General features: G+C 42.2%; 1 pseudogene; it reads left to right on the forward strand.

The window, feature by feature from the left end:
• The first annotated feature begins 246 nt into the window (after positions 1–246).
• On the forward strand, positions 247–666 carry LOC100612688 (mitochondrial intermembrane space import and assembly protein 40-like; annotated as a pseudogene).
• Positions 667–10,275: the final 9,609 nt, after the last annotated feature.

The following is a 10,275-nucleotide window of genomic DNA, read 5'->3' on the forward strand; positions in this document are numbered from 1 at the left end:
TCACTCTTGGCCGGAGGCTTCACCTTCATTACCTCGTGCAGTCCTCTCAATAACTCTGCCAGGGAATGGCTATGATTTAATCCATTCCACAGACAAAAAAAATTGAGATCCAGGAAGATTAAGTAATTTATCTCCGGTCTGCACAGGCCTCAGAGGCACCTGCCCTGCCTGAGGAGAGGGAGGTCATCACGTGAAGCTGCAACAGCCACTGTTCCTTCTATGAGGTCTAAGGGCTGGGCTGCAGCCATGTCCTACTGCTGACAGGAACAGAAGGATCGAATCATATTTGTGACCAAAGAAGACTACAAAACTCCAAGCAATGCAGAGCTGGTGGCTGATGACCCCAACGATCCCTCCCTAGGAGGAGCATGGATTGATGCTGCCAAATGAGAGACTTTGGCACTGCCTCTTCCTTGGGGGAATGGCCAACGGCTCCTACAGGGAACAGTTCAAGGCAGCCTTTTCCTGCTTCCACCATAACATGAGCAGGTCAAGGGGTCAGACTGTGTAGATCAGTTCTGAGCCATGCAGGAAGGCAGGCAGGAATATCCAGATCTCTATCCCCAAGAAGCGGAGGAAGAGGTAGAGGAGAAGCCAGCAGAACATGTAGAAGAAACAGCTCCCAATGAGGCTACTGCAACCAAAGAAAAGGAAGGGTCAAGTTAATGAAGCACATGGCCCTGGGCTCCAGTCCTTCCACTTCAAAGTAATACAAATCTTTTGCAAAAGACCTTTTAGTCACTCTCCAAGAGAGCCTCTTTCCCTCTGTTGTCCTGTGCACTGTAATATACAAAATTGCTTATTTTGATGATCAGAGGTTTTGGCCTCTTGACGTATACACTAAAAAAAACATGGGAGTTTTAAGTGTGCGGGTCCTACCTAAACCTGCCAGCAAATGTAGCCACCACTTTTGAATTCTTCCTCAGATTGCCCTGAATTTTTGCCACTTTTAAATAATGCGCTGATTTTCAGCAACTAAAAATCATTATCCAGGAATGTTTCTTGTGTGTGAGCAGATTTATTCTCCTTCATTATATCCCATTTAGTAGATTGTATACCCCTTTGAGAAGTAATGCAAGTAACAGAAACAAAAATATCTTCCTTTAAAAATGCTAGGCTGGGGCACTATCTACTTGAAGAGGCCAGATGGTCAAATATATCTTTCTCCAAACCCATCTTGACCTTGTGTTTATGAGGGGGTACTGTACTTCATTCCTGATACATTCTGGTTTCCATGTTGGCATTGAGTTTCTGGTTTTCTGTGTTTGGATGGTGAAAATTTGGACCCTCCCAATCATAGCCCCTTTCTAAGTGAGGGGAGAGGCTGGTTTTTGCTGTTCCTTATTATTCTGAAAGCCTTGGTTTGGGGCCCATGTTCACACTGGCTCTCAGTCTGGTCAGATGCAGTGTTCTTGATAGGTGGGGACATAATTATTACCAGAGTAGCAACCAAGAGAAAAAAAAGTTGTGAATTAAGTATTCAGTTAAAAGGAAACATGATTTCTACCTGGAAAAAAAAAAGTAATTTATCTAAGATCAAGGGACAAGACTAGTGAGGGTTTGAGATTAGGACTCAAATTGGCCTGACCCTTGCTTGGTCCATAACAATAAACTGCCCTGTGGAAATAAAGCATTGTCACAGTGAGAAAGGCAATGAGGAATGGAAAATGGTTAAGTAGAAACAAAAAGAGAAAAAAGACAAATACAGATGGTGGGCTACCTCCCTGCTCCCCTAACATACCCGACAGAAATCAAAGGTTTCAACCACTGGAGCACACATTCAGGGTCACTATCTTTTCATTATTACTATTATTATTATTTCAGGATCCCTTTTGTGAAGGAAGTCTGCTCCACAGCAGATAGGCTATTACACAGTTATAGGTATGTTCCTTACAAATCTAGGAACCCACAAAGTCCAATCCCAGATCAATTTCACTTCCAAGGAAACGCCTCTCCAACAATTCAAAGCAACTATGGCCAGGGGCCATAATCCCATGCTCACACCCGTAATCCCAGAACTTTGGGAGGCTGAGGTGGCACATCACTTGAGATCTGGAGTTCGAGACCAACCTGCTCAATATGATGAAACCCCATCTCTACTAAAAATAAAAAATTAGCAGTGTGTGTTGGTCTTCACCTGTAGTCTCAGCTACTTGGGAGGCTGAGGCAGGAGAATCACTTGAACCTGGGAGGGGGAGGTTGCAGTGAGCTGAGACTGAGCCACTGCACTCCAGCCTGGGTGATAGAATGAGGCTCTATCTCAGAAAAAAAAAAAAAAAAAAAAAAAAGAATAAAAGAAAAGCAACTACAATGTTACTCAAAACCTCTATTTGCATTTCTTAGAGAACATCAGTGGGACACCATTCCTGATCTTCTATAGCTCTGAATGACTTTCCCTTATTCCTCACAGATTCCTTATATCCCAGGGCAGCTTCCCATCCTGTTTTTTTTTTTTCTGTCATTTTTCCACACAACTCAGCCTGTGTGTTTCTTTCTCTTTGTCCCCAAGGAATGTTTTCTCATTCCTTGATTATATAGATTGTATAGATTGACTTTGTCTCTCTGGTAGAAAAACAGGAGTCCTGAGAAGATGGACGTGGGGAAGCAGGGGGCAATTCTAGAATTCCCTTGAGTGGCAAGGGCAGGTAGGAAAGCTGTGAGAGCAGTTATATGACCTTCCTTTCTGCTTCATCAAGGAGACAACATCCTAGAGTAAAAGGAGATTTGCACAGTTCTGACCTGGCTGTGAGTCCCAAGTGTGTGACCATGGATAGGTGATTCCACCATTTAAATCTTGCCTTTAAGGACAGTATTAACCACCATCACATCACAGACCTGTGAGGATCAAATGAAGCATGGAGTGTTTTCAAAGTGAAGTTTTGTGTGGTAAAACTACTGAGGTTTTGAATGCCTGAAAATACCTTTACTGTCCCATCACATTTAAGTGAAAATTTTGGAGGTTATAAAATTCTAGCATTAAAGTTATAGTCATTTAATACTTTAAAAATATTGTTCCATCATCTTCTTATACCAGTGGTTAATCTCTGAGTCTTGTCTTTTTGCAAAGTGATAAGTTCTTTTCCTCTGGAAGCTCGTAGAATTTTCTCTATGATGTTTTCAAATTCTATTAAATCACATTTATTTGGGGTTTCAAATCCTATTTGACACTTTGATTCCAAAGTCTCTCTTCCGTATTTCCTTTGTTTCTTCTTTTAGAAAATCTATCTTTAATATTTTTTCCAAGTATTTTCCTCCCTTCGTTGTTGCCTCTACTTCTCTATTTCTTGAACTTCTGTTATTCAAATATTGGCAGTTCCATTTCTAGCTTCCATATCCCTTAATGTTTCTCCACTCTCCTTCATGATGACTTTTAGAAGGAATCTGATCCCCACGCCCAATGATTCAGTCTTCTGATGTGTTTATTCTGATGTTTTTCTTTAATAGATGTGTCCAGTATCTTATTTTAACTATTGCACTTTTAATTTCTAAAATGATTACTTGGAATATTAATCCTTGGTGTGTGGTATACAGAGACTCAGGAATGCCTTTTCAACCTACAGGCCAATTCCTTATGGGTAGATGGTTAGAAAGTTAATTAGTAGCTTAGAAATCATTACTCTGTGGTTACTGTTGTTAGACTTTGCCCAAGTCATTCACCTCTCTGAGTCACAGTCTCCTCATCTGTTGGATGGGGATAAGAAAAGCCCCTCCCATTCCACCCCAGGTGGCTCTGTGGATAAAGGCTGTGGTGAGGCTGAGTGAGAGGTAATTTGGAAAGTGACCAGAACTATGCAAATAGTACTGTCAATAACTTGGCCCAGCCATGCTCCCAGAGCTTCATGCCTTTGTTCCTTTGGTTCTTCTCTTGGCAAGTTGAATGGTGGCCCTTCCCCAGAGGCAGCATCAAAGCTGTCATGACCTGTGAATGTAGCAGGTCAAAGTCCCCGGAATAAGTGTCATACTCCATAGGTCTGTACCCTGTCCTTCTGTGCTCTTAGAGTTCCAGGAGGCCAGGAGGGTGCAGGCTCTGTCTGGATTCTTTACTGGCCGGAAGCCTACAGTGCTTACACATACAGCCCTTATTCACCACCTCCAGTCTCAGCTGGGCCTCAACAGAAAGCATTTGCTTTTATTACTGGAAATCTGCAGGCTGAAAGATCTTATCTATTCACCTTCTCCTCCCTGGGTATATGTACAAAGGATGAGGAAGCTCAGGCAAATGCACCAGCTATGGCCTGTGGGGCTATAAAAAACAAATAACCCCCTAAGGCAATATCAGCATTTCAGGGCTCTATGCACATACCTGGATGAGCTCTGAGAGATCCTGGGCTGTTTAACAATTGATAACCACAGAAAAGAGAACCCCAAGGAAACTGCTGTCAGCTTATGTAGAAATTCCTGGAAAGGGCAATATTGATGACGCTCCCTCCTCTTCTCTTTTTATTTTTTATAAAATGAGTTTGACTTAGCACTAATACAGCATGAGATAATTAAAAGAGAAGAGACTTTGGAGTCATGAGTCCTGGGGTGAATCTTCACTTCATCACTGGATAGCTGTGTGTCCTTAGACAAATCACATAACCTTCCTAAAGCTCACTGTCCTTACTTGGAAAGTGTGACCATAATAACTGATACATTTTTGAGCTGCTGAACTCAATGAAATATATGATGGCATAAAATTAAAACTAATGATCAGTGTAAACAAAATATTGGAAACTATGAGAAGCTCTGTAGTTTTGGCTGTCATTAGTATTGCTGGCTAAGTCCTCAGCAGGATGTGAAATTTAATAACTAGTTTGTTTGATAGTAATTGTGCCGGGATGATTACTATACTCTAAATTTTTAAGTGTGTTCTTCAGGTTCTAAAACTCATGTATCTTCCCATGAGTCCATAAAACAGAATTTTTTTTGAGAGAGATAGCTATGTTCTAGGCACATAAAAACCCTCATTACAACTCCATATGGGAGATGTTGTGCTTAAACTCCAAGATGGCCCCAGTGATCTCACCTACTGGTATTCACTTCCTTGTGTGGTTCCCCCTTCTACCCTGTGTTAGGATTGGTCTCTGCAACCAACAGAATATGGAAGAAGTGATGGTATGACACTTCCAAGATTAGGTTACGGAAGACCCAGTGGCTTCTGTCTTGGGGGCTACCTCTCCCTCCCTCTTAGACGTTTTTCTCTGGGGAAAGCTAGCTGCCATACTCTGAGAGGCTGTCATGGAGAGGAGCTGAGAGTCTTGCCAACAAGTATATGAGTGAGCTTGGATGTGAATCTTCAGCCCCAGTCAAGCCTTCGGATTATGACAGTCCTAGTCGACAACTTGACTGCAACCTTATGAGATACCTTGAGCTAAAACAACCCAGCTAAGCTACTCCTGGATTACTGACCCTCAGAAACTATGTGAGATAGTAAATGTTTGTTGTCTTTAACTACTAAGTTTTGAGGTAATTTGTTATGCAACAGTAAATAACTAGTATGGGAGGTACAATATTCCTCTTTTATAGATGAGAAAACTACAAATCAGAGAGGCTAAGTATTTTTTCCAAGGTCATAGAGTTGAAAATACAAGATTTGAACCAAGTCCTTCAGACTTCAAAACCAGCATGACCTTACCACTAAATATGCTGCCTTCCTGAAATGGAAATACACTATTTTCTGGAAAAGAAAAAAAAGAAAGAGAAAAATTCAACTTTTTGAAGATGACATGCTGTTTTTATATATAGTTTTTATAATTATTCTCAGTAATGACTCAAAGAAAAGTTATTGTGAGTAATGAATATAAACTAAATATAAAACAGATTTGAGGGGGAAGAACAGATTGTTTTCAACACAAATATTTTGCTATCTACTGAATGTCAAGGTGTGGGAATAAAACTAAATATAATAAACATGGTTCCTATTCCCATGGAGCCTGCAGTCACCTGTAGAAAATAATTGAAGGGAAGGTTACAGCTGACAAGACAGTATAGGACTTTGGAATCTGGCAGAATTTGGTTAAAATCTATCACTTGGTATCTGTGTGATCCTGGGCAAATGACCAATTGCTTACTCTGCCAAAGGCTGTGCTAAACTCTTCAAGTTTGTCTTCTCTTCCAGTCTTACCAAGTTCTGAGCACTTTTTATGCATTATTCCACTTAATCTTCACAACAATGCTTTGAGTAAGTATTATTACCATAATTTTTATGAATTAGCACTTATCTCATTGGGTTTTTAAGAGACTTATATAATGCATATAAAGAGCTTAACACAGTGTCCAGCTCATTGGTAAGTGTTGACTAAGTGGTTGTGACCCAGTGTGGTTAACTCTCAAATCGGACCCTGAGAACGGGTATGTGTACTAGTAGTTTATTTGGGAAAAGATGCAAGAAGCTGTGAGGGAGTGGAGATGGGACACAGAGGGAAAAAAGACCACTAATGAAGGATATGTTTATGGACAGGTAACTCCTCTGGGTAACTGGGGCTTAATCCCATTGAAATTCTGAGACGTATCATAGAGCATACCTCAGAAGGGGCCCACTAAAATGAAGAAGATGGGCTATTTATTCACCAACTCTTAACCCTCATTGATTGAGGTTAACTTTGCAGTGCTTCTAGCCTGCCCTAAGTGTGAGTCAAGCATGCTCTGTGATCAAAGAGCATCTTTGAGGGCAGGTGCAGAGGCTCTTGAGTAGGGGAAATGTCTTCAGATGACACAGGGGTAGTCCCAGAGAGCATGTTATGAGTAGTTATTAATATTACTGTTACTGTAATATCATAGGGATGGATAATATTGTGACAAGGATATGATATATGTTGTCATGGAGCACAGAAGAGGGTCGCTTCCCAGACTTGGACAAGGAAAGTCTGGACAGGCTTCTCAGAGATGTGGGGTCAAAGGGAGAAGAATAACTGGGGGAGAAAAGAGAACAGAGGAGTGTTCTGGGCAGACAGTAGTTTGTGCAAAAAGTCTTGTCAAGGAACGAGAAAAAGGAAGACTTATTCTAGAAAATGAAAGACATTTGAAGGCCTGAATTTTGAATTGAATGAGTCACGAGAACTACTTTGGAACGGTTGGCAGCAGTCAGATCACGCAGCCCTCATAGGCCACATTGGGAAGTTTAGGATTTCTCCTAGGAGCACTGGAAAATCTTCAGAGGATTTTCAGCAGATTCGTACTTTGACATTTCACTCAGGTCCACATAGGGAAAGTGAATTTCAGAAAAGGAAGAAATTTGAAAGCAAAGAAACCTATTGGAGAAGCAGCTGCAGTGGTTTAGTCAAGAGTTAATGTGACTGGGCAGAAATGGAGATGATGAAGACTTGCTAATGGACACTCGCATTTCACACAATTTGAGGGTCAGGAATTTAGCTTATCTGAAGTTTCTGACTTAAGGTTTCTTCTGAAGTGGTATCAGAAAGTCAATGCAAGTTGCATCTGAAGATGTGACGTGCTGGAAGATCTGCTTCCAACATGGCTCCCTCACATAGCGGTTGGCAAGAGGTCCCTGTTCGTGGCTGTGTGGGCCTCTCCGTGGCTGTGTGGGCCTCTCCACAGTGCTGCTGGATGCACTCATGACATAGTCTCTTGCTTCCCCCATTCTGAGTGGTAACAGAGGCAGAGAACAAGACAGAAGTCACTGTGTCTTTTATGCCCTGCCCTCAACATCACACTCCATCATTTCTGAAATATCCTACTGGCTACTCAGGCCAGCCCCATCCAATGGAGGCAGAATCTGTAAAAGGAAGTGAATACTAGAAGGTTAGGAAATGAGGGCTATCTTGAAGGCTGGCTGTGACAGTGTGACTCCAGCTCCCAATGGTTCACATGCCTCCCACATCCAAAACACATTCGCCCCTCCCCAAGGCTCCCCAAAATCTCATTCTATCCAATCAGCTTGAAGTCTGGAATCTCATCATCTAAGTCAGGTTTAGGTGTCAATACATCTTCTTGGGTATACGTCTTTACGTACAGCTCCTTGAGTACAGATTCTCCCAATTTGAACTCCTGGGAATGAAAGAGACAAATTATCTGCCCCTGACACAGTGGTGGGACAGACATAGGGTAATGACTATAGACACTCAAGAAAGTTGTCACCAGAGCCATTCTGAAGTCTAGCTGGGAAAATGTTGGCATTTTCTTGATTAGTGGTCAGTCTTGCTCATAGAGCGGAATGACTGTCCATGGTTCTCAGATTTGTCCTACTGCCACCTTGCATTGGGTATGTAGCCTAAACAAATAACAAATATGTGTCACTGAGATCTTAAGGGTTGTTTGTTAGTGCAGTTCAACCCATCTTGACTAGTAGAATTATTGCAGGGGGGAAAGGCATTTAAAGGGAAGAAAGAAAAAGAGAAGTCTGTAGAGGCAGAGGAAGTGAAGTTGGATATGTGGCCGAGGAGAGAGGAGAAAACCCCACAAACTCCAGGATGAAGGAAGGGAGACTTTAAAGAAGTGGGGAGTATCAAATTCTTTTGAAATGTCAAATTAAAAATGCCTTGGGAACGATTAGACTTTTAGATTTAGGAAAAAGATGGTTTGAGGAAACAATGGCAAGGAATAATTTCAGTAAAATGGAAAGACCAAAAATCAGATTACAATGAATTCAAGAGTAAGTAGGAGGTTAAGAATTAGTGGCAGAAAGTATTGGCTGTGAAGGGTGATAGCTGGGGTGAAACGTGGGTATTGGGGAGTTTTGTTAAAATGGGAGGGAGTGAGCATTTTTAAGTTTACATAAAGGAAGAAGGAAGCAAAAAAATAAAACAGAGGAAAGATGAAGTCCCTGAGAAAGCAACAGGGCATGCATGGGGTCTAGAGATAGACAGAAGGAGGGGCACTTCAGCCATAATAACAGGAGAGGAGGAAAGGGTGGGCATTTTCCCCGGAAGTGTCTGGTGTAGATGAGGAAGACTGAGGACAACCTGGCGTGTTCAGATTATAGCAAGAGGTTCTTCACAGATGGAGGGCTGGCCGCCCTGGAGGCCAGTGAGGGGAAGCCCATGGAGGGAGAATGAGAGAGTAGGAGAGGAAGCTAGGTAGGGAGGAGCTAACACCTGAGGTGCTAGAATGATAAGCTTAGATGTCATACATAATGCAGATTCACTTAGAAATTTCAAGCAGCATATGGGACTAACCTTGAAGACAGGATTGGTGATCGATTACACAGGAGGACAAGGGAGGAGCAGACACTAATATTTGTAGTAGCTTGGAAGGCTTTGGGATGTTGACCTAACAAACAGGGACTACAAAGAGAGAATCAGGATTCGACATTTATTTTGGCAACCCTGGAATGTATTTAGAATTGCCGCAGAGCTGGGAGAACCAGGCTCCACGTCATTAATGTAAAGGAGGCCCAGCAGCTCTAGGTTACATAGTCAGGGTCTGTCAGAGCCTCCAAGGCCACACTGAACACAGAGCAAGATGCTGATGCTGAAAATGGCCTTTCACATCACCAACAGAATTGGAGATCCCCTTGCGAGTGAACCTTTCCTACATCTAGCTGGTGCCCACGAGAACTAAGGGACACATGTAATCCAGGCAAAGTTGTCAGTTTATAAAGATGGGATCTCTGAATGTCAGAATTGGAAGTCATTTTATAGCTGATCTAGCCCTGCTGACAGTGGAAAAGTGGGGTGATGGCCAGGTATATTACCTTGGGGACTTCACTGACTACCTGAGCCTCAGATTCCTTTAGAGAATGCCTATCTAAAAAGGTTACTGTAAAGACTAGTGACACTTCTGGGTTCATTATTTATATAGTATTTACAATGGGCACTTTTTAAGGCATTTTACAAATGTTAACTAATTCAACCCTCACAACCATTGTATGGAGTAAAACTGTTATTATCCCTATTTTAAAAATGGAAAAACTGAGTCCCCAGGAGGAGAAGGGACTTTGCCAAAGCCACCTAAGTATTTAGAGGCAGAACAAGGACCAGCACACTGGACTCCTGACCTCAGGACCGGTGCCTTTCATGCTTTCAATGGAATAAACACAAACGTTGCCAACTGCATCTTCATGTACCTGTACACGGCTTGTTTCCAGGATGTGGCTTCTGCCCGAGGAAGTGCTGGGAACACTGTGATGTTACACAGAAGCTTCTATTAGTGTTTCACAAACATCCTCTTTCCAGGCCCTTGGCCAGGTGTGTGCTAATGTTGTTCACTCCAGTCTGTGCAGGGAATGGATACCCTAGAGGCTGCTGGCATCACAGCAGTTTCTAAGATTATGGAACCTCATGTCCTGAGAGAACCACCACCTGGGGTCTACCCTTCCTGACCTTGGTAATCTTG

This window comes from Pan troglodytes, chromosome 11 (genome assembly GCF_028858775.2).
Source record: "Pan troglodytes isolate AG18354 chromosome 11, NHGRI_mPanTro3-v2.0_pri, whole genome shotgun sequence".
Classification (NCBI taxonomy): domain Eukaryota; kingdom Metazoa; phylum Chordata; class Mammalia; order Primates; family Hominidae; genus Pan; species Pan troglodytes.